At 47.8% G+C, this 25,253-nt stretch overlaps 1 long non-coding RNA gene across 1 annotated transcript; it reads right to left on the bottom strand.

Annotated features, from left to right (window-relative positions):
* Positions 1 to 8,477: 8,477 nt before the first annotated feature.
* LOC122207222 lies at positions 8,478 to 14,507 on the bottom strand. Its single transcript, XR_006196717.1, has 3 exons — positions 13,707 to 14,507; positions 12,026 to 12,208; positions 8,478 to 11,584 (listed from the first exon to the last, which is right to left on the bottom strand). It is a non-coding gene; the product is annotated as an uncharacterized LOC122207222 (long non-coding RNA).
* Between the last annotated feature and the right edge of the window lie 10,746 nt (positions 14,508 to 25,253).

The following is a 25,253-nucleotide window of genomic DNA, read 5'->3' as shown; positions in this document are numbered from 1 at the left end:
AAAATTTTGCAACAGTGAGAGGCACCTGGGTGTCTCAGCCAGTTAAGTGTTGGACTCTGATTTCAGCTTGGGTCATAGTCTCATGGTTCATGATATCAAGCCCCACATTGGACTCTGTGCTGGCAGCATGGAGCCTACTTGGGAATCTCTCTCTCCTCCTCTCTGTGCCTATCCCTGCTTATGTGCTCTCTCTCTCTCTCTCTCTCTCTCAAAATAAATACATAAACATTTTTAAACATACACACACCCAAAGTACAACAATGAAAATAACCAATTATTAGAATTATATCATTTTTCTGTTAGTAAATGCAAAAGGATTCAAGCGTTTTCATGCACCTTCTAGGTATTCTTGAGCCTGATACATTTCCTCTTAAAAGTTCATTATAGATCAATACATTTTGTATTTATCTTAGGCATTTATAAATACATTTTGCTTCAACATTATCAATAGTGTAGGTAAACTATAAAACAGTTTGTGAAATGCTAGTTTTTATGGTAAGAGTGTGTTCTTTTGAATTGCTTTGGATTACTTAAAATTAAATTAGAATGCAATTAGGAGCCCAATATACTGATCCAAATAGACGTCTTCTTTTCTAGTACCCTTTAAAATGGGAACACATTGATCCTGAGTAAAATATAGGATAAATGGAACTTTTAAAAATGTTTATTTTTGAGAGAGAGAGAGAGCATGAGAGGAAGGGGCAGGGAGAGAGAGAGAGAGAGAGAGAGGGGAGACAGACTACAAAGGATATCCTGACCTCTGCAGGAAAATCTGCATGTCCCCTCCGGAGCTCAGAGGCAGCCCCCACCTGCAGAGAGTTACACGGAGAGGCTCCCGGTAGCCATCTCTGCAGAAAATAAATGTCTCAAGGACCTCCTGAAAAACGTTTCCAAGCCCTTTCTCTGCTGCCGGGATTGGCCGTGTCGGCCAAGGTCCTGGAGGTACACAGCTACGTTGGTGCTAGAGACACTCCACTTTTGTCTGGCTGAGAGGCAACAGGTGGGCGAGGGCAAGATGGGGTGTCTGAGGAACTCACCGTTCACCACTAATCCCTCCATCCGGATCCACCCCACTGATCTGTTACCAAGTGTCAGGCAACACCTGCTGTGTACTTTTATGTAACTAGTTCCTCCAGAGCGCTGGTGAAATTAGCAAGGGATGGGATTCGCCGCGTGGGAAGCAGCTTCCAGGAGGCTGTGCTGTGGTGTTGGCACATTTGCCCCAGTTGGATGTGTGGCAGTGTGCGCTGTGTGGCCCACACCGTGCTCTGAGGTTGTTAGGGGTTGGCATGTGTTGGTCAACCAGCAGGCTCTGGCGCCCCTCTGCCTGCAGGGGGACTAAGAGTACTGCCACAGGCCAACAGGAGACAGTGTCCAAGCCCTATGCCCTCCTTCGTGGGTCCCAGTGGTCCTTTCGTTTCCCAATCTTTCCACAACTTATCTGGAGGTGGGGCCTCCCCCCGGGGGTTGGGAGAGCAGCAGTAGCACGACAGTGGTGGATCCCAGTCATGGGAACGTCAGATTTACCATAAGTCCCCTCTCCCTAGCAGTGGAGGCAACGTGGCATGGCGGAGGCAAGGGACCGCGCAGAGGACCTCCCAGGGCCTCCCTGTCTTTCTAATGATGAGACTCTAGAAGACCGTGGTCCCACCTGGCCATGTGTTCCCCTCACCTCCTGTCCTCAATCCATCCAGTGCCGACTTACTGGGTCGTAGTGCGTTACCTGTCAGCAGTTCGGAGATTTCCCTAGAGCTCCCCGGGAAACATTCGTGGGGGTGGACCTGAATGCTTTGCCAGAGATTGACTTTGGGAGGCCGTCTGCAAGGGTGGGATCATCCTAGTGGCATCCTGGGATCCTCCTGGTGACATTCTCACCAGCTGGGTGTGACCTGGTGGCTGGTCCAGAAGAGCCACTCGATAGCTGGATAGCAGTGGGGGGTGAAAAAAAAGGGAGTGATTTAAGAATTTTCTTGCTGATATGAAACAAACAAGAAACAAGGTAGACATTAGCAAGGTGGCAAATCCTGAAGTTTGTGGTACTACCAACGACTATTGTCATTGTTTCATCATTATTGCTTGCAGTTGATGATAAAAACACTGAATAAAATTTCTGTATCCACACGGTTTCTGATTGAATGAAGATAACGAAGGAGGGACTTTGGTATGCAAAATGTTCTAATCCCCCCAGAGACCAGGGAATATCTCTTCTTCTCTCTCTCTTTCTTTCCCTCTCTCTCTCTCTCTCTCTGTCCAATCCCCAGGCCCTGACAGTAATCTGCACCATCGGCCCAGAAAGCCAGACCAGCACAACGTGTGCAGGGACAGCCCCAAACTGTCAGGACTTGCCCACTGACTGACAGCTTCCTCACTTTTAATCCTTCTTTCCATTTAAAACCACATGAGGGAAAGCCAAATCTGTTCCCCTAAGCCATCGGGTCAGATGCCTGCCTTGTAAGTCAGCCCGTCTCCAGCTTCTCCACACCACAACCTGAGATCAGCACAGGCTTCCTCCTTTCCCATCACAGAGCTGTCCCTCTCCTCCGCCTCCCTTGGCTTCTGCCAAGCGCACATGTGATGGCCGACTCCCTTGCTACGTGGAATAGCTCTGAATAAGCGCCTGGTCTTCGGGAATCTTCACGTCTGCATTGGTTAGTAGAGTGGGAACCAAGACAAGCACTCAGGATAATATGCATTTCTCATGTTAATACTTTTTTTAAGAGTTATTTTATTTGTGTATCCCAGTGTTTCAAATGGGGACGTAATTCACATACGATAAAATTCACTTTTGAAAAGCACACAATTCATCTCTCCCTAATCTAGAACACTTCACCTCAAAAAGCAACCCACTATCCATTAACGGTCACTTTCCATTCCACCCTCTCGCTTCTCTTGGCAACGACCAGGGTGTTTTTGTCTGTATGGAGTTGCCTATTGTTCTCACAACCAAGTACTGACTACGTCTGACCTTGCCTAGCTTGTGAGGTCAGGAGCCATTGGGTGTCTTCACAAGCAGAGATACCGGCAGCTCAGGCACCCTAAGAGTCTATGCTACGCAGCCCTGCCGTGCCAGGCTCCACCCACGGATGGGTGCTTCAAGGAGCCCTGTGATCTTCAGCTGCTGTGGGCAGGGTGCTGGTAACACCTCCTCCATTGCTCTGCGGGCCAGATCATCGGGTTGTGCCTTCTGAGTTCCTAGGAGATGGTGCACACTCAGGGTTTGTGGTCAGTGGTGTCAGCGATGGCATTTTGGAGTGCTGGGGGTCTGGAGCTGACTGCCAGGAAAGAATTCTTGAGAGGTCCTTGGTGTACAAAGGTGATTTTATTAAAGCAAGGGGACCCCTGGGCAGAAAGAGCTACACTGGGGTTGGAGAGAGTGACTGGTTATATACTCTGGAGTTGGGGGAGGTAAAGGTAAAAAGGAGGCCTCCAGAAAGACTTTCATATGCTAAAGAGGACTCCAAAGATATCTGAGGCCTAGCTATTGTCAAACTAAGGTGGTTTTTTTTCCTCTAGTAAGGCATTAACATTATGACAGTAAGGGGTTTCTGGAGAAATGTTATACTTTGTGTTTGCCCCAAGTATTTGTCAGTGGGCTGCAGGTTATAAAGCGATTTAATTTTACCCGCCATTTCCTTCTTGCCTTTGTTCCCCACATCACTATGGAGGGGAGGGTGATGTTGGGACTCCAGGAAATTGAATCTGTAGGTTTCTGGAGATTCAGCTATTGATAAAGTTGACCTTTTCTCGTAATTCACTAAGGTGTCTGTAAACTGATGGAGACTCTGTCTTGCCTGACTGACATCTCTATCAGTTAGCAACTTGTTTTCCTTTCTTTCCTGTGTTCTTGAGCAGTCGGGGTACCGGAGGGCTATCACACATATCCCACCTGGGGGTGGTGGTGATTGTGGGGTGTCAGCTTGCCTTCTGGCCCCTCATCATCAGGGCCTGGGTCAGCTGGAAACGGTTGAGGAAAGTCAAGTCTCCTGGGTTTCAATGCTGCCCCAGAAGCACCTGCGCTTCTCTGACTCACTCCTGCACTGCCCCATCCCGGCATTCCCCACGCATAGCTACGTTGCAGGCTGGGATTCCAGGGACAGTAGTCACAGGGTACAGCAAGAGTGGCAGCCTCTCACAGTGACCAGCGACCTGCCTCTGCCCCGCCCCACTTCCAGCAGCTGGTCCAGCACAGCATCACTGTCAGATTCACTTAGGATTAGAACAGAGGCTCCAGAGTTGCCAGCAACTGGTCCTAAGTCATACACAGGGCTTTGAACCTAGGTCAGGTGGCCTCTAAAGCTGTCCCCAAAGAACAGATCGTCTGCCAAGGACACGGGTTGGTCGCCAGGTAATTACAGTTAGGTTGGTTCGATACAAAAAAGGAGGCAGGTGTCACGATGGGGGAGGGGGAAGGGGGGAGCTTCTGCCTCCAGCTGTTTGTTTCCCCATTTCCTGCTGCCCTGAGACCCAGCCACTGAGCCATCTCCTCCTCAACATTCTAAGCTTCCATGTTGTCCAGTGTTGGCTCAGGCACCAGACACAATAGGGGGATCCCTGCCCTTAAGTGATCATTAAGTTTCTCAATATCGAGGGGTTCAGTCACGAAATGTCTTCAAAGTAGAAACAACAAGTAAAGTTAAAGATAAAAACCCTTGGGGCGCCTGGGTGCCTCAGTCGGTTAAGCGTCCGACTTCGGCTCAGGTCATGATCCCGTGGTTTGTGAGTTCGAGCCCCGCGTCAGGTTCTGTGCTGACAGCTCGGAGCCTGGAGCCTGCTTCGGATTCTGTGTCTCCTCTTCTCTGTGCCCCTCCCATGTTCATGCTCTGTCTCTCTCTGTCTCTCAATAATAAATAAACGTTAAAAAAAAAAAAAAAGATAAAATCCTCAAGAGGAGATGAGGGTGAGAGCAAGTCCCTTGGTCTGCTGGTCCTGCAGGAAGGGAAGGAGAAGAATCTGACTTTTGGTGAACTTGACCCATAAGTGGCCTACATTAAATCCTTTCATCTTTCAGTCACTGAGACACCAGCACATTTTCCTGAACCCCTTTCTGCATCTGGCCCAGTGTCCTCACAGAGTTTACAGGCTGAAGAGGTCATCAAGTGTGATCACAACATTTAGGGGTCCCACACGAGGCCAGAGGGTGCAAGGAGGAGGGGTGGGGATCAAGAAAGGCTTCAAGGAAGAAGTGACTTCTGAACTGGGTCTCCCAGATGAGTTATCATTTAGACAAAGCATGGCACTGAGCAGGAACCAAATACAAGATGAATGAATGAATGAATGAATGAATGAATCAGTGCATGAACGAATGAATGAATGAATGGCATTCCCCTAACACAACATGAGGAGGGCCAGCTCATTCAGGCCGAGCCATGGAGACACAGGACACACTGGGGGAACAGAGGGGAGGGGCTGCAGCATGATGCCAGCCTCACCCCCTTTGTGGGCACCTTGCTGCCACACTAGCTTGAGCCCTGGTGGCTCAGGGAGCCCTTGTCTGTCCTCTTCCCTGGGATACTGCTTCTCGTTCCCAGCAACCCTTGACTGTGTAGACTCAGTGTCCCCACGTGTAATTGTACTCCCCTCAAGGGAAATTGTCCCCACTTTCTGCAGAGTGGGGGTTGATGTATGGCCCAAGTCAACCAAAGGAAAGAGAGAGTGACAGTGGTGCAGCAGCACAATTATGGCAGGGGACGCGCTGGGGTGGGGGTGGGCAGAGCCTGGGCCTGGAGGCTTGAGGATGAGGCTATCAGGGGCTTCCTGCACTGAGAGGAACTTCCCAAAGAGGAGGCAATGGTGAGGCAAGGGAGGAGGTCAGTTTGGAACACACAAACTTTGAGAAGCTCTAGGGACGATTGGGCAGAGAGGGCTGGGAGCAGCTGAGCATAGGGGACAAAGCTGGGGACAACCCTGACAGAGGGCAGGGTTGGAGATTGTGACCCATGTGAGATGGGGAGGAGGTACAGTGGAAGGGGCCTGAGGACACAGAGGAGGTTCATTAACTGCAGTCATCAAGGTGGAGACCCATCCCTTCCATTTCACAGCCTCCTAGTTCCTCCTGGAGCACCAGGCTCAGGAAGGCCACTCAGTGAATATGTGTTAACCAGACCAAGTCCACCTCTGTTTCCACTTTGAATCACTAGAATAGAATTTGCTGAAATAAGAGGTGTTTCACAAAGCTCAGGTTATTCAGCCAAGAAAGTAATACCAAGGATTACAAATAAAAGCATTTTATACAGACTCAAGAGAAAACTAAGAATCCTGACTAACAACCAAGACTCTAAACATGCAGCTCACCATGGCCTCAGGGCCTTTGCACTTTTTTTTCTCCCAGCCTATAAGTCTGTTGAACAAACAAAAAACACCTGGGTAAGTTTTACAGTTGCTGTTGTTGTTGTTGTTGTTTTTTTTTTTTTTTTTTTTTAACATTTTTTATTCATTTTTGGGACAGAGAGAGACAGAGCATGAACGGGGGAGGGGCAGAGAGAGAGGGAGACACAGAATCGGAAACAGGCTCCAGGCTCCGAGCCATCAGCCCAGAGCCCGACGCGGGGCTCGAACTCACGGACCGCGAGATCGTGACCTGGCTGAAGTCGGACGCTTAACCAACTGCGCCACCCAGGTGCCCCGTTGTTGTTGTTTTGATAGCACATACACCCAACGTGGGGCTCAAACTCACCACCCTGAGATCAAAAGAGCTCATGCTCTTCTGACTGAGCCACCGATGCACCCCTAAAGATCTTTCGTTTTATTCAAGTTTTCATGAATCAGGCAGCAACCAATCTGGCAGATAGAAAGGAGCTCCAAGGAGCTGTACATAGTGAAAGACGTTTATAGGAAGAAAGGAATGGGAATCAGAAAGTTATGTTCCTAAAAAAGCTGGATGGTTACCACAAGGTTACTTCCCTTTGGGAAATCAAGGTCTACCAGGCAGATTACCGGACTTGTGCTAATCAGGGAAACCTGACTAGCTGGTTTCAGTTTCCTTTTCTGGGAGAGCTGAAACTGTTACAAAGTTAATTCTCAATTTGGTGATGTGGGGCTTACCGGAAGCAACTCAAATTGGGGCCTATTGCCTTGTTTTTAACAGTCTCTTGAGTGCAGTAACCCTGTCTAGCATTGGTGGGTCCTTGTGTTAAGCACAGTGACTGGCATATTCATTCCCCATAAGGCTTGGCGAGTATTCAGTATGTGCCAGGTCTGTGCTAGGGGCAGGGACTCAGCTAGGAAACATCACAGTCCTGATGTTCTAGAGGGCACAGACATTCACCCAACAGGGAAACCACAAACAGGAACGTTTCAAGGAGAAATAAGGGTTGTTCATTCACTGTTGATTGAGCCCCTGCCATGTGCCTGGCACTGGCCTAGGCCGTAGGCAAGGCAGAGAATGAGACAGACCACCCCCCCCCCTCCCCCCCCCCGCTGCTCCTGTGAAGCCAGGCTGTGGAGGGGAGACGAACATAAGCAGCCCGAAGCACATTGGAAGGATCTGGGCTGGGGAGACACAAGCGGGGTCAGGAAATCAAGAGTGCGGGGTGGGGGGGAGGGGGTGCGGGGAGTGGGCGGAAAGAGGAGACAGTGGGGGGGGGGAGGAGACTGTGCAGAAGGAGACTGTGCAGAGCCTTGCTCTGGATTTGCACTTCCCTGATGATTAGTGATGCGGGGCACCTTTTCATGTACCTACCTGTTGGCCATCTCGACGTCTGCTCTGAAAGTTTTCTATTCCATTCCTCCGTCTAAACTGAAGTTGGATTGTGTAGACCTTTTTCTATTGAGTTGTAGGAGTTGTGTACTTTGGATAGTAATCTCAATTTACGGTACATATCAAGCAATTCTACTTTTGAGTCACGTCATGACTTTAATCTGCTTCCAGAGAGCCGTTCAAGGATCGCTAGTGGCACCTTGTAGGCGTCCCCATGTTCTTTCCAGGTTTTCGGTATTGCGCTGACGACAATGAAAAGTATGTAAGACCCATCAGAGATGACTTTTACTGCAATTAAGAATTTTCCGGAGAGACAAGCTTCTCACGTGGAATGATTAGTGTCCCAGTGTTTTAAGCAGATACTCCCAACACCTGAGCTCTCAGTAATAGCGCTAGGAGGGAGTTATGAGGGGCACCGGCGTGGCTCAGGAAATTGAGAGACTGGCTCTTAATTTTTTTTTTACATTTATTTATTTTTGAGAGACAGAGAGAGACAGAGCACAAGTGGGGAGGGGCAGAGAGAGAACGAGACACAGAATCGGAAGCAGGCTCCAGGCTCTGAGCTGTCAGCACAGAGCCCGACGCGGGACTCAGACTCGCAAACCGTGACATCACGACCTGAGCCCAAGTCAGATGCTCAACCCACTGAACCACCCAGGCGCCCCAAGAGACCGAGTCTTGATCTCACCTCAAGTCTTGATCCCAGGGCAGTAGATCGAGCCCCACATACAGGCTGAGCTTGGAGCCTGCTTGAGGTTCTGTCTCCCTCCCTCTGCCCTTCTCTCCAGCTCAAGCTCTCTCTTTCTTTGTAAGATAGAAAATAAATAAACAAAAACCATGAAAACAGGAGGTGGTTATGAAATGACCGCAGCACAGTGTGACTACCGTGAATTTTATGCAGTTATGAGTGGATTCTGCACCTTTACCCTTGTGTACATTCCTCTAGACTAAGAAGGGCCCCCAGATGGTCTGTGTTTGTATGCAAAGGATTTAATAAATCCTAACTTTTTATGATGGATTTGTGCATATTTTATGATAGTAAGTGATAAAATAGATTCATATCGACATATATTTTTTGCATTCATCACATATCTCTTCTTAATTTTTAAAATATTTCTCGGTTATGTAGTTTATCCACAAGTTTTTTCAAATTGTCACAATGCTTCGAAACATTTTCCTGTGCCTTTACTGGGGAAAATTCCCGACATAAGTGAATCTGCACTCTTCAAACCCGTGTTGTTCAAAAGTCAAACGTACTTACAAATTATTGAAGGGATAAATATTATGTATATTTCATTACAATGAGAAAGTAAAAAGTCGAAGAGAATTTGCAGTAGCAGCATGTATGAGTGCATGGAAGCAGAAAGGGTCTTTAGCAGGAAGAATGAGCAAAATGGGTGACGGGGAGTGGGAGATACAGGCTTCCGGTTCTGGCATGAGTAAGTCATGGGGATAAAAGGCACAGCAGAGGGGATACAGTCAATGGTGTTGTCATAGCGACGGATGGTGACCCACGGTAGGCACACTGCAGTGGGCACAGCATAATGCATAGACTTGTCGAATCACTATGTTGTATACTGGAACCTAACGTAACATTGTGTGCCACCTATACTTTAAAAAAATAAAGAAGGAAAATGTCGTTAACGTTTCAAGACAGCAAGGGAATTTATCTGGGCTTTGAAATGAGATCTGTCCTTGACAGATCTTAGTGTCTATCTTAGTGTCATCTTAGTGTCTATCCTTTCAAGTTTCACAATTTCCAATTGATTACATTCCCTTAAGGTAGAAGCCAAAGGCCCCTTTTCCATTTCCTTCCTGCACCTGTCCCGTGCCTTCCGTTATCCACCGAGGAGATAAAGGAGGACAGACCGGCAGCACGCAGCCCTTGCCTGTTAACCACCCACCTCCGTCCCCTGGCTCCCAGGCCACATCAGGCAAAACTCCCCGAGTAGCTCCTGAGCAGCGCCACCAATGCGCTGACAGTTTCTCTGCATCCTCTAATCCCCCCATGGGGGCCTGTGACAAAACCTGCCTGGCGACAGGCAAAGGAAGAGGTTCCATCTCTGCCCAAGGCAAGCTTTCCTTTCCTTGTCTGACATAGAAATGCTGCTCCATTTCCATCTTTTGCAATCGGATGCAGATTGCATTTTCTGCATCACGCATGCAGAAGATCTGACCGTGGACATCATAGATGATATCCATGACTTCCTTGTTTGGGAGAATGTTGAGTGAAAATCTAGAACCAACGGAAACAAAATACACGTGAGAGATCTTCCAGGAAAAGCTTCTTCTCTATATTTTCTCCCCGGGCCATTGACTGTACCACTATGTCCTGTCTTGTCTGATTTTATAACGTCATCGAGAGAACAGAGACCTGTGCCGACAGTGCACAGCACAATGGCATCCTCACAGGGGTTTTGGTTTTTATCTAATCACGGGTGGAGGAAAGAATAAGCGGAAATAGTACATATTCTGGAATCACTCACTTTCTGAAGTAAAATCGAGGTGATGAACAAGGTGGGGCTTTCTTGCCTGCTTTGGTCTAGAGAGAAGCCCTGATTCCACCTTTCTGCTTTCAGAGAGGACTGGGGATGTAGTGAAAACATGATTATCCAGTAAAGAGCTACAGCCAGCCGTGTTCTACAGTCCCTGAAAACAATTATGACATGGAGGTGGTGTGGGTTCTTGTGTCTGAGGTTGGGGACTGTCTAAGGGACGTAGACTAAGGGACACTGGACAAGTTTTTTACTCTGATTTCGGGTTCATCCTCTCTAATGGTTCCAGGAACGTTTGGTCTTGTCTAAGGTTAAGATGTCTCCCAGGTGAGGTCACCGCAGGCACAGAGCAGACACTGCACAGGTGGAGTTGGTTGTCAGTCTGTCCCTCAGGTCCACAGGAATCCCAGCCCCCTTACCAGTGCTCCGGACACAGGAAGGGATGGATGGGTTTACTGGGGTAGGTAGTGGTGTCTCTTTTACCTTTCCTCCAGTGTTCCCATAGTGGACAACAATATGATTGCTGGAGGTGGACAGGCAGAAAGCAAGTGGACCATAATTAGGAGAGATGAGAGGAAGGTGAGCAGTGGGGGCAGAGAGCCAGGAGAGAGGAAAAACAATGCTCCCTCCCCCCCTCCCCCCAGACAGAAGGCCATGGGGACCGTGACTGCCTGTAGGAGGGACAGGAAGACCCAGGCATTCACTCCCGGTCATTTAGAGAATGGGAGGGCTGAGATCAGAGATCACCTCCCTCATTGCAGAGGTGAAGGGACCGCGACCATAGGAGGACTGCACGGCTGAGGACGTAATCCCAGGAGCAGTGGGAACCTGAGTTCTCACCTCAACAAAATCTCTTCCCGTTCCCTTGGCCACCCCAACACTGTTGCTGCCTGGACACCTGAAGACCACTCGTGGGTCTGGATGACTCCAGCGGCAGGAACAACATCCTTCAGGTGAGCATTTCTTCCCTCATCACTTTTTCATTTGTCCTTTCCATCCATAAGCTCCTCCTTGTAGCTCTTCCCCTTTTCCTCCCCTTATGATGCTCATCCTGAAGGACCAGGGCTCAGTCAGGTACTTGAGGTCCTTGAATCTTCAATGTCCATAAATCGCTCTGCAGCACCCCTCACCCACACTCACGGTAGTGTCCTGGCTCCTGAGCCTGGGTCTGCACCACTGAATCCTGCTGAGCAGCCCTGACTGTCCCCAGCAGGGAGCTGGGCGGGAGCCAGAAGAGGGAAGCCCATCCCTGCTGGGGCCCCCCGGGATGTCTGCTGTGCCCTGGGCACTCCCCACATGGTCTTTTCCTGCCCTGGGTGGCTCTGGATCTGCCCCCTCTCCTCTTCCTTCGGCTTGTCAATTCTGGATTCAAGAGGAGAGAACAGGAGGGAATCTGCGGTGAAGAACAGGAGAAGGAAGTAAGACTGTGGGGTGTTTGGGATGTGACAACGGATGGTGATGATCTGTGCAGGCAACTCAAGGATGCCCTGAGCACATCTTCCCCAGGGAAGGGGTGCCCCATGCATAGGAGCCCACTGAGGTGCTGGGCTACCTCCTCCGATGGCTGCTTCATTTGGAGGGAGGGCTGTGGGTGCCTGGAGGGCCACCATGGGCAGGACCGGAGGATGAGCTGTGCATTACTCCGTGTGAGGAGTGCCCCTGCACTTGCCCAAAGTCTTAGTCTGCTCCGTCCAGCCCTACCCTCCCAACCTGCTCGCGTCAGCAGGGAGCATCCCCAGTGAATCATTAGGTGTGATGAGGCTCCCCCAATTCAGGCCTCCTGCGAACAGCATGAAGGAGACACGGGACCCCAGCGCTCATGCAGACAACTCACCTAGCCCCATTTGCCATCCCTGTGGGCGCTTGGTAGGGCCTGGTATCGAGGAGGGGACACTGTAGGGTCCCAGCCTGACTGGAAGCTAGGTGTCCCATTCGTGGTCCTCTCAGCCTCCCTGAAGCCCCAGGGAGGGTATGGGCTCACCTGATGGCACCGTTCCTCAACCTGAGGTTTGAGGTTCTATAGTTTCGTTTGCGTATTTGTCACAGTGAAACAAAATGATAAACTAATTGTAATCATATACATGTTGTTTGAGAGATGTAAATGTTAATATCTATAAAATTGTATAATCTATATTTCTATCACACCACTTTATAATACATTTGTAATTATACATATTTATAATTATGATAAGGGCACCTGGGTGGCTCACTCAGTCAAGTGTCTGGCTTCAGCTCAGGTCATGATCTCACAGGTCATGATTCATCTGAATCATGATCTCATAGTTCATGGGTTCGAGCCCCTGCATCGGGCTCTCTGCTGTCAGCGCGGAGCCTGCATAGGGTCCTCCGCCACCCTCTCTCTGCCCCGCCCCCACTGCCTCTCTCAAAAATAAATAAACATTAAAAATTTTTATAATAAATATGATATTTATGAGCAATGTACTAAATTAATAAAGTAGTTGGTAAATCAACAAAGTGATAATCAAATTTTTATAATAAAACTCATTGGCGTACTGGCATCAGCGATGCTACTTTTGCCCCCTTGTTCCGAGCTATTCTCAGTACTTCGGGCTGCCAGATGTCTGCTCTCCAATAACTGAGGTGTTTCTGTACATGGATTATCAGTATTTTAGAGCACCTTGCTGTAAGGGACCGCCACCTCCATGACCAGACTAGGATCTGATTTATAGAGGCCTCAAGAACTCTGGCGAGACCAGTGTGTGGTCAGAGTTCCGTAGCAAAAGCCCTGACAGTGGTCGTGCTGACCACAGATTTTGTGTCAAGGCAGTGCCATTGGAGAATGTCCTCTTGAGGGCTGCCTGGCTGGCTTAGGCGGTGTGGCACACAACTCTCGATCTCAGGGTGCTCCCCACAGCGGGTGTAGAGATTACTTTAGAAACAAAGTGAGAATACCATTTGAATGTAAGAAAACTTGAAGGGGGATAATATCTTGAAAAACTGGAAATACTTCCAAGGATCTCAGAGGTAATAGTTGTGTGTCAGTGCCTCTTGGGAAGATGACTGTGAAATGCTAGAAATGAACTGCACTCAGCTGTTGTGCACCCACAATTATACAATGTATCCCTTTTCTTATTTACCAACGGTCCAAGACAAGCCATGTGCTCACTCAGTACAAGAGGCCAAAAGTATTTTGAATTTGAATCGCTGGTATGTGGAAAATGCTGGAATCTTCAGCTCGACTCAGCAGATGACGCGGCTGCACTGAAACACAGCTTCTCTCAGTTGATGAATTCGTTACAAGAAAAACATCAGTGTGAAGCCGTGAGAATGCGAAATCTGGCAAAGAAAATGGGTTCCCCAAGGTCGTGAACCTATCATGTTAGTTTCTCATGATGATTTCATTTTGATATCAAGTCTAGATTGCTTTCAATATGCCTCTACTTATCTCAGACTCTCCTCTCTCTATTCAAGTGAATATTCTGTAAATCGGGCGATTTATCATTGGCCTTAACATTAAGCACAAACAACCCAGAGAGAATGGATTCTCTGCTTACCACTGATTATCCTCACCGCATGCCTCCTCCTTCTGTTGTAAGTTTTTCCTCTAAATTCTGTGCTCCAATGGATGGCTTTTGTGGCTCAGGAAAATCAAATCCCTTTTGAAGAAGTCAGCCTAGGTCTGTGGGGGGAGTGTGCTGTGACCGGTGTTTTCCGTGCTATCTCGATTGGTTTCAAGATCTCTTGGGTTTTCATTTTTCATTTTTGGTATAGGAGCCTTATATGTCAGGAGAAAAATAAGTGCCAAAAATGTCAGTGAATCGCTTTGTCAGAAGGAGCATCCCGCCTTAGTAAAATTCACTTAAAAAGCCTTAAAGACAGCATGTCCATTTCCTTGATTACATCGGAAGCCTCACTCCACTCCTCAGAGCAGACATAGTTTAATTTTGGAGAGGAATTAGAGGAAACTTAGGCACAATGCATGTGGCATCACTAATTACGATTACATGACCTTCAAGTATTTTTTAATGGACTAGACCACTCCGCATATCACATAGGTAAATTTGCCTAAAAGTCTTAAACGTTTGAAATAGAGAAAAATGATTTTTAAAAGAATACATAAAAGAATTTTTTTATACCGCCAAAGGGAGGATAGTTTATACGAGCTAAAGTTTAAGCCGGCATGGATTTCACAGAGGTAACAAAGGTAGAATCACCTGTGTATTCATCCATTAACGGCTAGTGTATTTTACTGAGCTTCCCAGCCCACACTGGCTGTAAAGATGCAACACCGACAACCAAGGGGGCCTTGGAAAATTGGTCCGCGGGGCCCCGGGCCAGAGACGTCGGCCAGGTAAAGGATGGACTCTCCCAGGCACATCCTGGTCCAACTTGGACCGTTTCTTGCCCCCCCCCCCCAACCGGTGTGAGTGGTCCCCGGTCTCACGGGTATCATTCAGAAATTTCCACAGACCGAAACTCATTCTTTCCCCTCAGCTGCAGTCCATTGGATACCCTTCGTAGGTAGAGAAACCAACAAATAATATTCCTAGTCATCACGATAATGTGATTAGAGCAATGACAAAAATCGTCATTCTTTACTATTTCTAGTATTCCATATTTATAGTTTTAGAAATTCATAGAATTCCTATGTATTTAAAATGTCTACCATTTGTGTATTTATAATAAATTATGTTGGTAATAAAAATGATCATTGATGTGAATCTCGGGACACATACCTATTCCACCTGCCAGACAAATCTCACCCTTAACTGTCAAAGTGTCTATTTGGGGTTCCAGTCCTTCCATCTGGTCTACCTTCTGTGTGTGTGTGTGTGTGTGTGTGTGTGTGTGTGTGTGTGTGTGCGCGCGCGAGAGAGAGAGAGAGAGAGAGAGACAGAGAGAGAGAGACAGAGAGAGAGACCAAAAAAGTTTTGGATGCCTCATTTTGGCACCAGAGATGAAGTCCGCTTATTTCGAAGGCATCTTGGAGCCAGAGTTGAAGACGATTTTCTAATTACCCAGGGGGTGACTGTGTGCAAAGAATTATTCGAAACCTCAAGCATATTCAAACAATCCATGCACGAATCCTGACGGCTTGCTGGTCAACCGCCCAAAACCCCTCAAGCCCCAGCCTAGCAGACTGCTGGTCAACCTGGACTGCGGAAAGAGGCATGCAAGGCAGCGTCCAACCCGGCTCTTTGGTCACACACGCTCCCTGCAACAGCCACATCAGTCGCACACTAGAAGTCTCGAGCCGCCCCCCATCCCCTTTCTCCATCATTGCCAAGGCTCCCCAACCCCGTCCCCGCCCACGTTGAGCCACGGCGAGGTGGGGAAAGAAGCGGGAATCCAGGAGGATTCGCGCTCGCGGGTAAGTGCGACGGCAGTGGTCCACGTAGGACCACGGGAAAACCCGTGGCGCCCGGTCCCCGTCTCCGAGCCCGGGCCGCCCTCTCCCCTTACCCGCCGCGGCCGCGGTCGCTTCCCGCGAGCCGACAGGCGGCGAGCGGCGTGTGCTGGTCGACCCGTCTGGGCAGCCCCACAACCCCTGCCGGAGACGCGACGACAGCCTCCCTAAGAGACCTACTCGCCCAATCCCCAGCGAAGGCAAGACCCGCCGACGCCGTGGCACCGCCGAGCAGATCCTGCTGGCGCTGCCGGCCCCCTGGAACTCTGCGGCGCTCACTGCGGCCGAATCCCAGCCGTCGCTAGTGTTGCGGAGCTCCGGGGGAAAAGGCTAGAGAGGCGGGCGCCAGGTGGCGCTAGACAACCGGGCCGGCTCCGGACCGCAGGCGGGCGAGGGCGCACCACCGGCCGCCTGCGAGTCCGATCTCGTCCCGGTCCCCTCGGATGGCGCTTCCAAGCGCCAGGTGGGCGGAGGGTGTCCCGCGGGGCCCCGGGTAGTCTCCCCCCCGCACCTCCCCGTACCCAGGAGTTCCCTGCCTGGATGGATCGGCCCTGCCTGACAGGGCTCGGCACCTACAGCAGAAGGGGGAGTTTGAAAACATTTTTCTGGAAATCTCCCTGGAATCGCCTTCCCCTGCCTGGGACGGCGGACGGGAAGGGGACAGACTGCAGGCGGCGACTCGGGAGCCGGCACAAAATTCCCCAGAGTCGCCGGCACGTCCGCGTCCCCTAGCCCACCTTCTTTCTCAGAGCGACAGCGGTGCTTCTCGGTGTCCTAGATGGACAGGACATCTGCGGGGGTAGGGTGGGCCGGGACCGAAAAACTGAAACCATGAAAGTACAGGTAGAAAGCGTGGAGGGACGCCTCCCATTCTATGATGCTGGAGTGGAGGTCTCCCGAAAGCATAAAGCAAAGTCCAGAATCCATCAAAGAAATGATTCGTCAACTTGCCCGCATAATGAGTAAACAAAATTGACCTTTGCATATACCACAGGGAAAGTCCCTTGGCAACAAGGGGACGTGAGGAGCATTTGGGCACACGCATGGGCGATAAGAATATTGATGTCAGCACTATTTGTTACAAGAACAAAAAGTTGGGAAAAGATCATAGCCATTAAGGGGAGCCACGTGGAATTCTGGTGTACCGCATCCAATGCCATACAATCGATTGTCTTCTGGTTTAGGGATTCGTCTACCCAGTCCTCTATAACAAGTATTATACACTTGGTGACTTATACAACAATGGAAATGTATTGCTCACATGTCTGGAGGCCAGAAGTCCAAGATCAGGGTGCTGGCATGGTTGGGTGAGGGCCCTCTTCTGGGTCACAGGCTTTCCTTGGAATCTCATATGGTGGAAAGATCTAGGGAGCTTATTCTAGGATCTTTTATTTTTAGTTTTTCATGTTTCATCTTAGTTTTTAAACGTTATTTTTCTATTCTATTGTATTTTGTAGTATCTTAATTCATTTTTTGCATTTTATTTTATATTTTTCATTTCATTTATTTCCTGTAGAGGAACATACAATGTTGATTCCTTTCCGGTGTCCGATGCAGTGATTCGACACTCCATACATCACCCAGGGCTCAGCAGGACAAGTGCACCCCTTAATCTCCATCACCTGGTTCACTCATTCCCCCAGCCACCTCCTCTCTGCTCACCATCCTTCTGTTTTTTACAGCGAAGAGTCTGTTTCTTGGTTTGTCTCTCTCTCTCTCTTTTTCCTTTGCTCATTCGTTTTGTTTCCTAAATTCTACATACGCGTGAAAACATAGGGCATTTGTCTTTCGCTGCCTTATATCACCCAGTTCCATCTATGTGTTGTTTTTCTCCCCCTGTGAAGGAAATTCTTTATTTTTTTCTTTCTTTTTTTCAGGAATAGAATTTAGTGAGTCATCATTTACATGTAACACCCAGTGCTCATCCCAGTAAGTGTCCTCCTTAAAGCCTCTCTCTCCTTTAGGGGTTCCCCCCACCCAAGTCCCCACCGGCACTCCTCAGTTTGTTCTCTGTATTTAAGAGTCTCTTATGGTTTGTCTCCCTCTGTGTTTTTACATTATTTTTGCTTCTCTTCTCTTACGTTAATCTGTTTTGATCCTTAAATTTCACGTATGAGTGAAATCATATCACGTTTGTCTTTCTCTGTCTGATTTTGCGTAGCGTAATACACTCTACTTCCGCCCAATTTGTCACAAACGGCAAGATTTCATTCTTTTGGATCGCCAAGTACTATTCCACTGGGTCCATATACTACATCTTCTTCATCCATTCACCACTTGGTAGACATTTGGGCTCTTTCCATTCTTTGGCCATTGTTGATAGTGCCGCTAAGATCATCGGTGTGCATGTGCCCCTTCGAATCAGCGCTCCTGTATCCTTTGGGTAAATACCTAGTCGTGCAATTGCTGGGTCGCAGGGTAGCTCTATTTGTAATTTTTGGAGGAACCTCCATACTGTTTTCCAGAGTGGCCGCACCAGTTTGCATTCCCACCAGCAGTGCAAAAGGGTTCCTCTTTTTCCGCATCCTCGCCAACATCTGTCGTTGCCTGAGTTGCTCATGTTAGCCATCCTGACAGGTGTGAGGTGGTATCTCGTTGAGGTTTTGATTTGTAGTTCCCTGATGATGAGTGACCTCGTGCATCTTTTCATGTGTCTGTTAGCCATCGGGATGTCTTCTTTGGAGAAGTGTCTGTTCGTGTCTTTTGTCCATTTCTTCCCTGGATTATTTCTTTTTTTTGGACGTGGAGTTTGATAAGGTCGTTCTAGATTTTCGATACTAACCCTTCATCTGATACGTCATTTGCAAATATCTTCTCCGATTCCGTCCGTTGCCTTTTAGTTTTGCCGATTGTTTCCTTCGCTGTGCAGCTTCTTATCTTGATGAGGTCCCACTAGTTCATTTGTGCTTTTGTTTCCCTTTCCTCTGGAGACGTGTCAAGTAAGAAGGTGCTGCGGCTGACGCCAAAGATGCTTTTGCCTGCTTTCTCCTCGAGCATTTGGATGGCTTCCTGTCTTATGTTTAGTCTTTCCTCCGTTTTGAGTTTATTTTTCTGTCTGGCGTAAGAAAGTGGTCCAGGTTCGTTCTCCTGCGTGTCGCTCTCCAGTTTTCCCAACACCACGTGCTGAAGAGACTGTCCTTATTCCATTGGATATTCTTTCCTGCTTTGTCAAAGATCTGTCGGCCATACGTCTGTGGGTCCATTTCTGGGTTCTCGATTCTGTTCCATTGATCTCGGTGTCTGTTCTTGTGCCAGTATCATACTGTCTTGATGATTACAGCTTTGTACTACATCTTGATGTGTGGAATTGGGATGCCTCCAGCTGTGGTTTTCTTTCTCAGGATTGCTTGTGGCTATTCAGGGTCTTTTCTGGTTCCGTACAAAATTTAGGATTTTTTCTTATAGCTCTGTCAAGAAAGCTGGGTTTCTTTCGGTAGGAGTTGCGTCGAATATGTAGATGGCTTTGGGTAGTATTGGCATTTTAACAATATTTGTTCTTCCGATGCAAGAGGATGGAATACTTTTCCATTTTGTGTGTGTGTCTTCTTCAATTTTTTTCATAAGCTTTCTATAGTTTTCAGTGCATAGGTTTCTCGCGCCTCCGGTTAGGTTTATTCCAAGGCGTTTTATGGACTCGGTGCAATTGGAAATGGGATCGATTCCTTGATTTCTCTCGCTGTTGTTTCATTATCGGTGTACAGGAATGCAACCGATCTCTGCGCCTTGATTTGATATGCTGCGACCGCGCTGAACGCGTGGATCAGTTCTAGCAGTTTTTGGGGGGAATCTTTTGGGTTTTCCGTACAGACTGTCACGTTGTTGGCAAAGAGTGAAAGTTTGACTTCCTCCTTGCCAGTTTGGATGCCTTCTAGTCCTTCTTGTTGTCTGATTGCGGAGGCTAGGACTTCCAATACTAGGTTGAATAACCGTGGCGAGAGTGGACATCCCTGTCGTGTTCCTGACCCTAGGGGGAAAACTCTCAATTTCCCCATTGAGGATGATATTCGCATTGGTCTTTCCCATGTGGCTCTTATGATCTCGAGGTATGATCCTTCTATCCCTACTTTCTTAAGGGTTTTCATCAAGAAAGGATGCTGAGTTTTGTCAAATGCTTTCTCGGCATCTACTGAGAGGATCATGTGGTTCTTCTTCTTTCTTTTATTAATGTAGTGTATCACACTGATCGATTTGCAGACATGGAACCAGCCCTGCATCCCGGGTATAAATCCCACTTGATCGCAGTGAAGAATTCTTTTCACGTATTGTTGGATTCGGTGGGCTAGTATCTTGTGGAGCATTTTTGCCTCCATGTTCATCGGGGAAATTGGTCTCCAGTTTTCCTATTTAGTGGGGTCTTTGTCTGGTTTTGGAATCAAGGGAATTCTGGCCTCATCGAATGAGTTGGGAAGTTTTCCTTCCATTTCTATTTTTTTGGAACAGCTTCAAAAGAATAGGTGTTAATTCTTAATTCAATGTTTGGTAGAATTCCCCTGAAAAGCTATCAGGCCCTGGACTCTAGGTTTTTGGGAGATTTTTGGTTACGAATTTAATTTCTTTGCTGGTGACGAGTCTTTTCCATGTTTCTATTTCTTGCTGTTTCAGTTTTGGTGGTTTGTGTTTCTAGGAGTTTGTCCATCTCTTCCAGAATGCCCCATTTATTGGCATGTAATTGCTCATAATATTCTGTTGCGACCGGCGCAACAAACACCGAGATCAGGGTCCTGAGGGTAGGGGAATGTAAGAAAGAAAAGAAGAGAAGCCAGTTTGGGAACAGGAGGGTCCCCTGGGCTGATGGCCCAAGTGACGGCTTTATTGTTGCTGTACACAATCTTTTATATCAAGACTCTTACGGGTCAGGTCATTCTACGAATACACAGGTTTCGCATGATCGCTGCCAACCAAAACATTTAGTTCTGTGTACACTGTGAACTTTCTAAACGGGTCACAGCAAGGTCCTGTTGGTAGATTGCTAGCCAAACACAATTCCCATGTTTGTTTCTATTTGACCCGGGGTAGAAAGGGGGGTAACATTACTGCCAACACCCACAGACCACAGGCTTCAGGAATTAGATTTCTCAGCCTTGGGAGGTGGGAGAAAAAGTTTAGACCAGAGGGAGCAGTGAGGACCCACTCACTATGTGAGCATTCTTTAACATATTCAAGTTTTTATAGATTGTACTTGAACATTGTGAGAGCTTCAAAAAAAAAGATGAATAAAATTCCCTCCAAAACTTGTCTCTCTGTGTTATTAACCTTGTTCAAGCTTGAAAACTCAATGCAAATACACGCCGAGCACTGTTTTCTTGATTATGACTGTTGGATGAGGAGAAGGAATGGAGACCACAGAAGAAATGTAGGTTCCTGGTCACAGCACAATGACAGACTACGAAGCTTCGAGCTCCCTTCCCACAGGAAGCAGTAACATCAAACTGACAGAAACAACTCAACCAGATTGGAATCAGCTGGGGTTGTCAATTCAAGGGGCCAGGAAGTGGCAGCGATGGTCTCCTGAACATTTTCTGCCACCAGCACTGCTGGGCCCCAGGAGGAGGAACCCTTGGAGCCTGGGGAGTGTGTGTGTTTGTGTGTCTGTCCCCTGCCTTCTGGAGACCTGGGACCTGCTGAACGCTCAGGCTGCCCTGTGAGAGCAGGGGGGATGAGCGGGCCAGGGAAGGCCTTGGTCATATTGTTTCTCCAGAGTGGGGGGCACACAAAGTTTGTAAGATAGGGTTCAGGAGCAAAGAGACACTGTCCCTTTCGCTCATCCCTGCTGCAGGAGGGCATGCCCTTCCCCCAGAAGGTGGCCCAAGTCTCCAGGTGGGGGCTGTGCTGCCACAGGTGGGGGCCACCCGCCCTGGGGCTTGGATGGTCTGGGCTGCCGACTGAATTGCCAGGGGCTCGAGGTGTGGGAAGCGGCCAAAGACGTAGGGAGTTGGGGTCCTGTCCACCCCGGTTGGCTCCAGACCTGGAGGGAGCAGTGGGGCTCAGAAGTTGGGACGCCACTGCATGACTGGGCTTGTGGTGACGGGGACAGAGAGGCAGGTGGGGCTCATTTTTGTGTCTGAGGACACTCTCATTTCTGGCTCCTGACTCTAGGATCCTCTCCTTTTATTCCTAACTTTCTGGATGTTTCTCACAGCGCTGTTTGCCTGCATAGGCTCCCCGCCTAGATTTTTAAATTTGAAGTGCATCATGGTACAAGTCTGGGCACTAGTCTTTTCTCTCTACATTTTCATCATTTTAAATAATCTCTGTGTGATCTAGTCCATTTCTAAGGCACTCCCACCTCAGTGCTTATAAACCTGATTTATCTCCACCCATAATCATACATAAACTGCCTGGTTGATTTTCTGATGTGGATGCCTCCTGGACATTACATTAAAAAATGACACAAAAACTTGGGTCTCCCTCACCTTGGCCATTCTCCAGACTCCCCATCAGAATGGATGGTAGCACTGTTCACTTAGTGACCCTGTTCCAACTTCCAGAAGCCTTTCCTCATTCGGTCTCTCCCACGTTATAGAGAATGCATGGCCCCCTCCTGTCCATTCTTCCTCTCGTGTGTCTCCAAACGCTTCCCTACATTTTTGCCACTACCTGCCCTATACCCTCCTACCCTCCCCCAAGTATTCACCCCTTGAAGTACATCCATGTTGTTTCCAGTTTGGGGCTGTGAGGTACAGAGCTGTTGAGATCATTCATGTCCAGGAATTTGTGGGAACGTAAGTGTTGTCGGGCCTGGGATGGGGGTCCTCCAGACCACCGTCAGGCTGGATGTCTCACTCCCTAGAAGGACTCGCAGGACTCTCACAAAATTCCAAGATGCTGACCTCCTGGAGGTCATCCTGATACCACATGGCCCAAGGCCCCCCACCAGAAGTCACATTGTGGGCCTAGATGACCCAAGGCCCCAGCTAAACAAAGGTCCAGGCAGGACCTTCCAAGGGCTTAGATGGGCAAGGAGACAGGCAAGGTCAGGCCTTTCTCTGGAATGTGCAATTTCCTTTCTGAACATCCCAGACCTGCTGAGTCAACCCTTTGCTGCACAATCTCTTCCATTCGTCTGGGATAGTCGCAGGGTTATGCAATTTGCATGGTGTTTGTTTTGTTGTTGTTTGCTGTTGTTGTTTTAAACTGCCACCTTGTTTCCCAGAGCAGCCATTCCATTTTACGTCCCCGCCATCGGTGTGCGAGTGATCAGGTGTCTCCACATGTTTGCCAGCACTTGGTCCTACATTTTGAATGTAGTATGGAAAGTATGGAAAGAGCCCAAATGTCCATTGATGGATGAATGGATAAAGAAGATGTGGTGTATATATACAATGGAGTATTACTGGGCAATCAAAAAGAATGAAATCTTGCCATTTGCATCAATGTGGATGGAACTAGAATGTATTATGCTAAGTGAAATGAGTCAGTCAGAGAAAGATAAATATCATATGATTTCACTCGTCTGTGGAATTTAAGGAACAAAACAGATGAACATAGAGGAAGAGAAGGAAAAATAAGATAGAAACAGAGAGGGAGATAAACCATAAGAGACTCTTAAATACAGAGAATAAACTGACAGTTGGTGGTGGGGTATTGGGTGGGTGGATGGGCTAAATGGGTGATGGGCATTAAGGAGGGCACTTGTTGGGATGAGCACTGGGTGTTGTATGGAGGGATGAATCACTAAATTCTATTCCTGGAAATATTATTACACTATATGTTAACTAACTTGAATTTAAATAAAATTTAAAAAAGAAGTAAACAAAATAAGATGAAAAATATAAAACAAAAAATTAATAAAAACAAGAACTAAACCCCAAAACCAAAATCTACAAATTAAAAAAATATATATAAAATTTCAAAAATCAACAAAATTGCCAATGCTAAAAAAATAAAAATAAAATAAAAGGTCACATCACTTGCAAGCTTTCGTGTTGGAATATATTCGAGATAAAAGCTATGTTTTCATTACCACAGCATAATGCTTTTTTTTTTTTTTTTTCCTAAACTTTAAAAAGCACAGGCAGGTTAGGCTGGGGTCTTAGAAAGAAAAGGATTAGTGGGAGAAAAAGGAGGAGCTCCAGGGAACTACCTGTCCACTTTGTGCACGTCCCACGCTGGGTCTTATTGTGTGTGGGGACCAGGGGCGGGGTTCCCACCCCCGACCTTGTGTCCTCAGACCTGCTGCTGCTCAGGGAGCCCAGGGGTGCGACTGGCCTTTTCATCCTGAGTCTAGAGGCTCCCCTTTCCTGGGTGGCAGTTCACCATCCAGGGTCCAGTTACTTAAGTCGGCCTGGCCGAATGCCCAGGAGAGATCACTCCTGGAGGACATTCCTAGACATTCTCAGCTGACAGACAACACAGTCAGCTAGAGCCGCAAAAGGTCCTAGTGCCCAGCAGATCTGACTCCTGGGGATGCCAGGGCACAGAGTCACTTTCCATAGATGTGGCGCCCTCTGGGTCCCAGACACCCACCCCGGGGAGCCCTCCTCCATCTGTCTCTGTGCCTCCCCAGTCATTCCAGCACCTGTTTCCGATGCAGATTCTGGTCTGACACCTGTGAGGGAGGGGCCCTGGGGTCCTCAGCCTGGGCCTCCTGGGGGGTGGGGGTGGAGCTCACACAGGGCTGACAGGCTCACTCCCAACAGACACAAAGAATGGCCTCACTGCCTTTTGTCTCCCTGGGCACCTAATGTAGTACATTTAGGGTTTTATTGTATACGTGAAGTATATATTATACATTAGTATACATTAGTGTTAGATGTATGATCTGTATTTCCTATGGAAGGCTTTATACTAAATACTATTTATGTACTACTATTCGCTTTTAAAATATTTTTCTATAAAATCACTAACATATATAGAAAAATACCCCAACGGAAGTTAGAATTTACTGAATCCATATAAGGCAGCCACCATAGTGACTCAGGGCATCACCAAGGTCACTCCCTCTCTCAGATAATCTTCATTCAGGCTAATTAAACAAAGTAATTGCAAATTTAGTACTTGCCTCTGTTCTGATGTCAATGTCTTTATAGGGATTTCCTGTACTCAAGTCTGTTCATCTCACTGATCTTGGGAACAATGTTAACCTAGGTCTTTCCTGATGACTTGGACGTCAGGGTCTTTGATACTAAGAAGTCAACTAGGCTGGTATGAAATTCATGACTCATCAGTTCTTTCCTTGAGTATCTTCAATATGTTGCCCTAGTGTTTCTCTCACAATGGTTGATGAAATTCTCAATGTTGTTTCTGTACATGTCACTTGCTCTTGTATTCCAGATACCCAAAGATTTTTCTGTTTCTTTAGGGGCACCTTGGTGTCTCAGTTGGTTGGGTGTCTGACTTTGGCTCAGGTCATGATCTCACGGTTTGTGGGTTTGAGCCCCGCATCGGGCTTGCTGCTGTCAGCTCAGAGCCTGAAGCCTGCTTTGGATTCGGTGTCTCCCTCTCTCTCTGCCCCTCCCCCGCTCATGCTTCCTCCCTCTCCCTCCCTCTCTCTCTCAAAAATAAGTATTTTTTTAAAAAGATTGTTCTTTTTCGTTAAAGCCCACTGATTTTACTTGAATACCCATATTGCTGTTAGTTATTACAAGAGATGCTCAGTGTTCTCTTTCCTAAAAGTGTCAGGTGATGATGTTTTGGGTGATGGTGGGGTTTGGAACCAACAGCCAAGGAAGAATTCTTGAAGATGTCTTGGGTG

Source organism: Panthera leo, chromosome E1 (genome assembly GCF_018350215.1).
Source record: "Panthera leo isolate Ple1 chromosome E1, P.leo_Ple1_pat1.1, whole genome shotgun sequence".
NCBI lineage: Eukaryota > Metazoa > Chordata > Mammalia > Carnivora > Felidae > Panthera > Panthera leo.
Note: the sequence above shows the minus strand (reverse complement) of the source record. Positions and strands in the feature narration are given on the sequence as shown.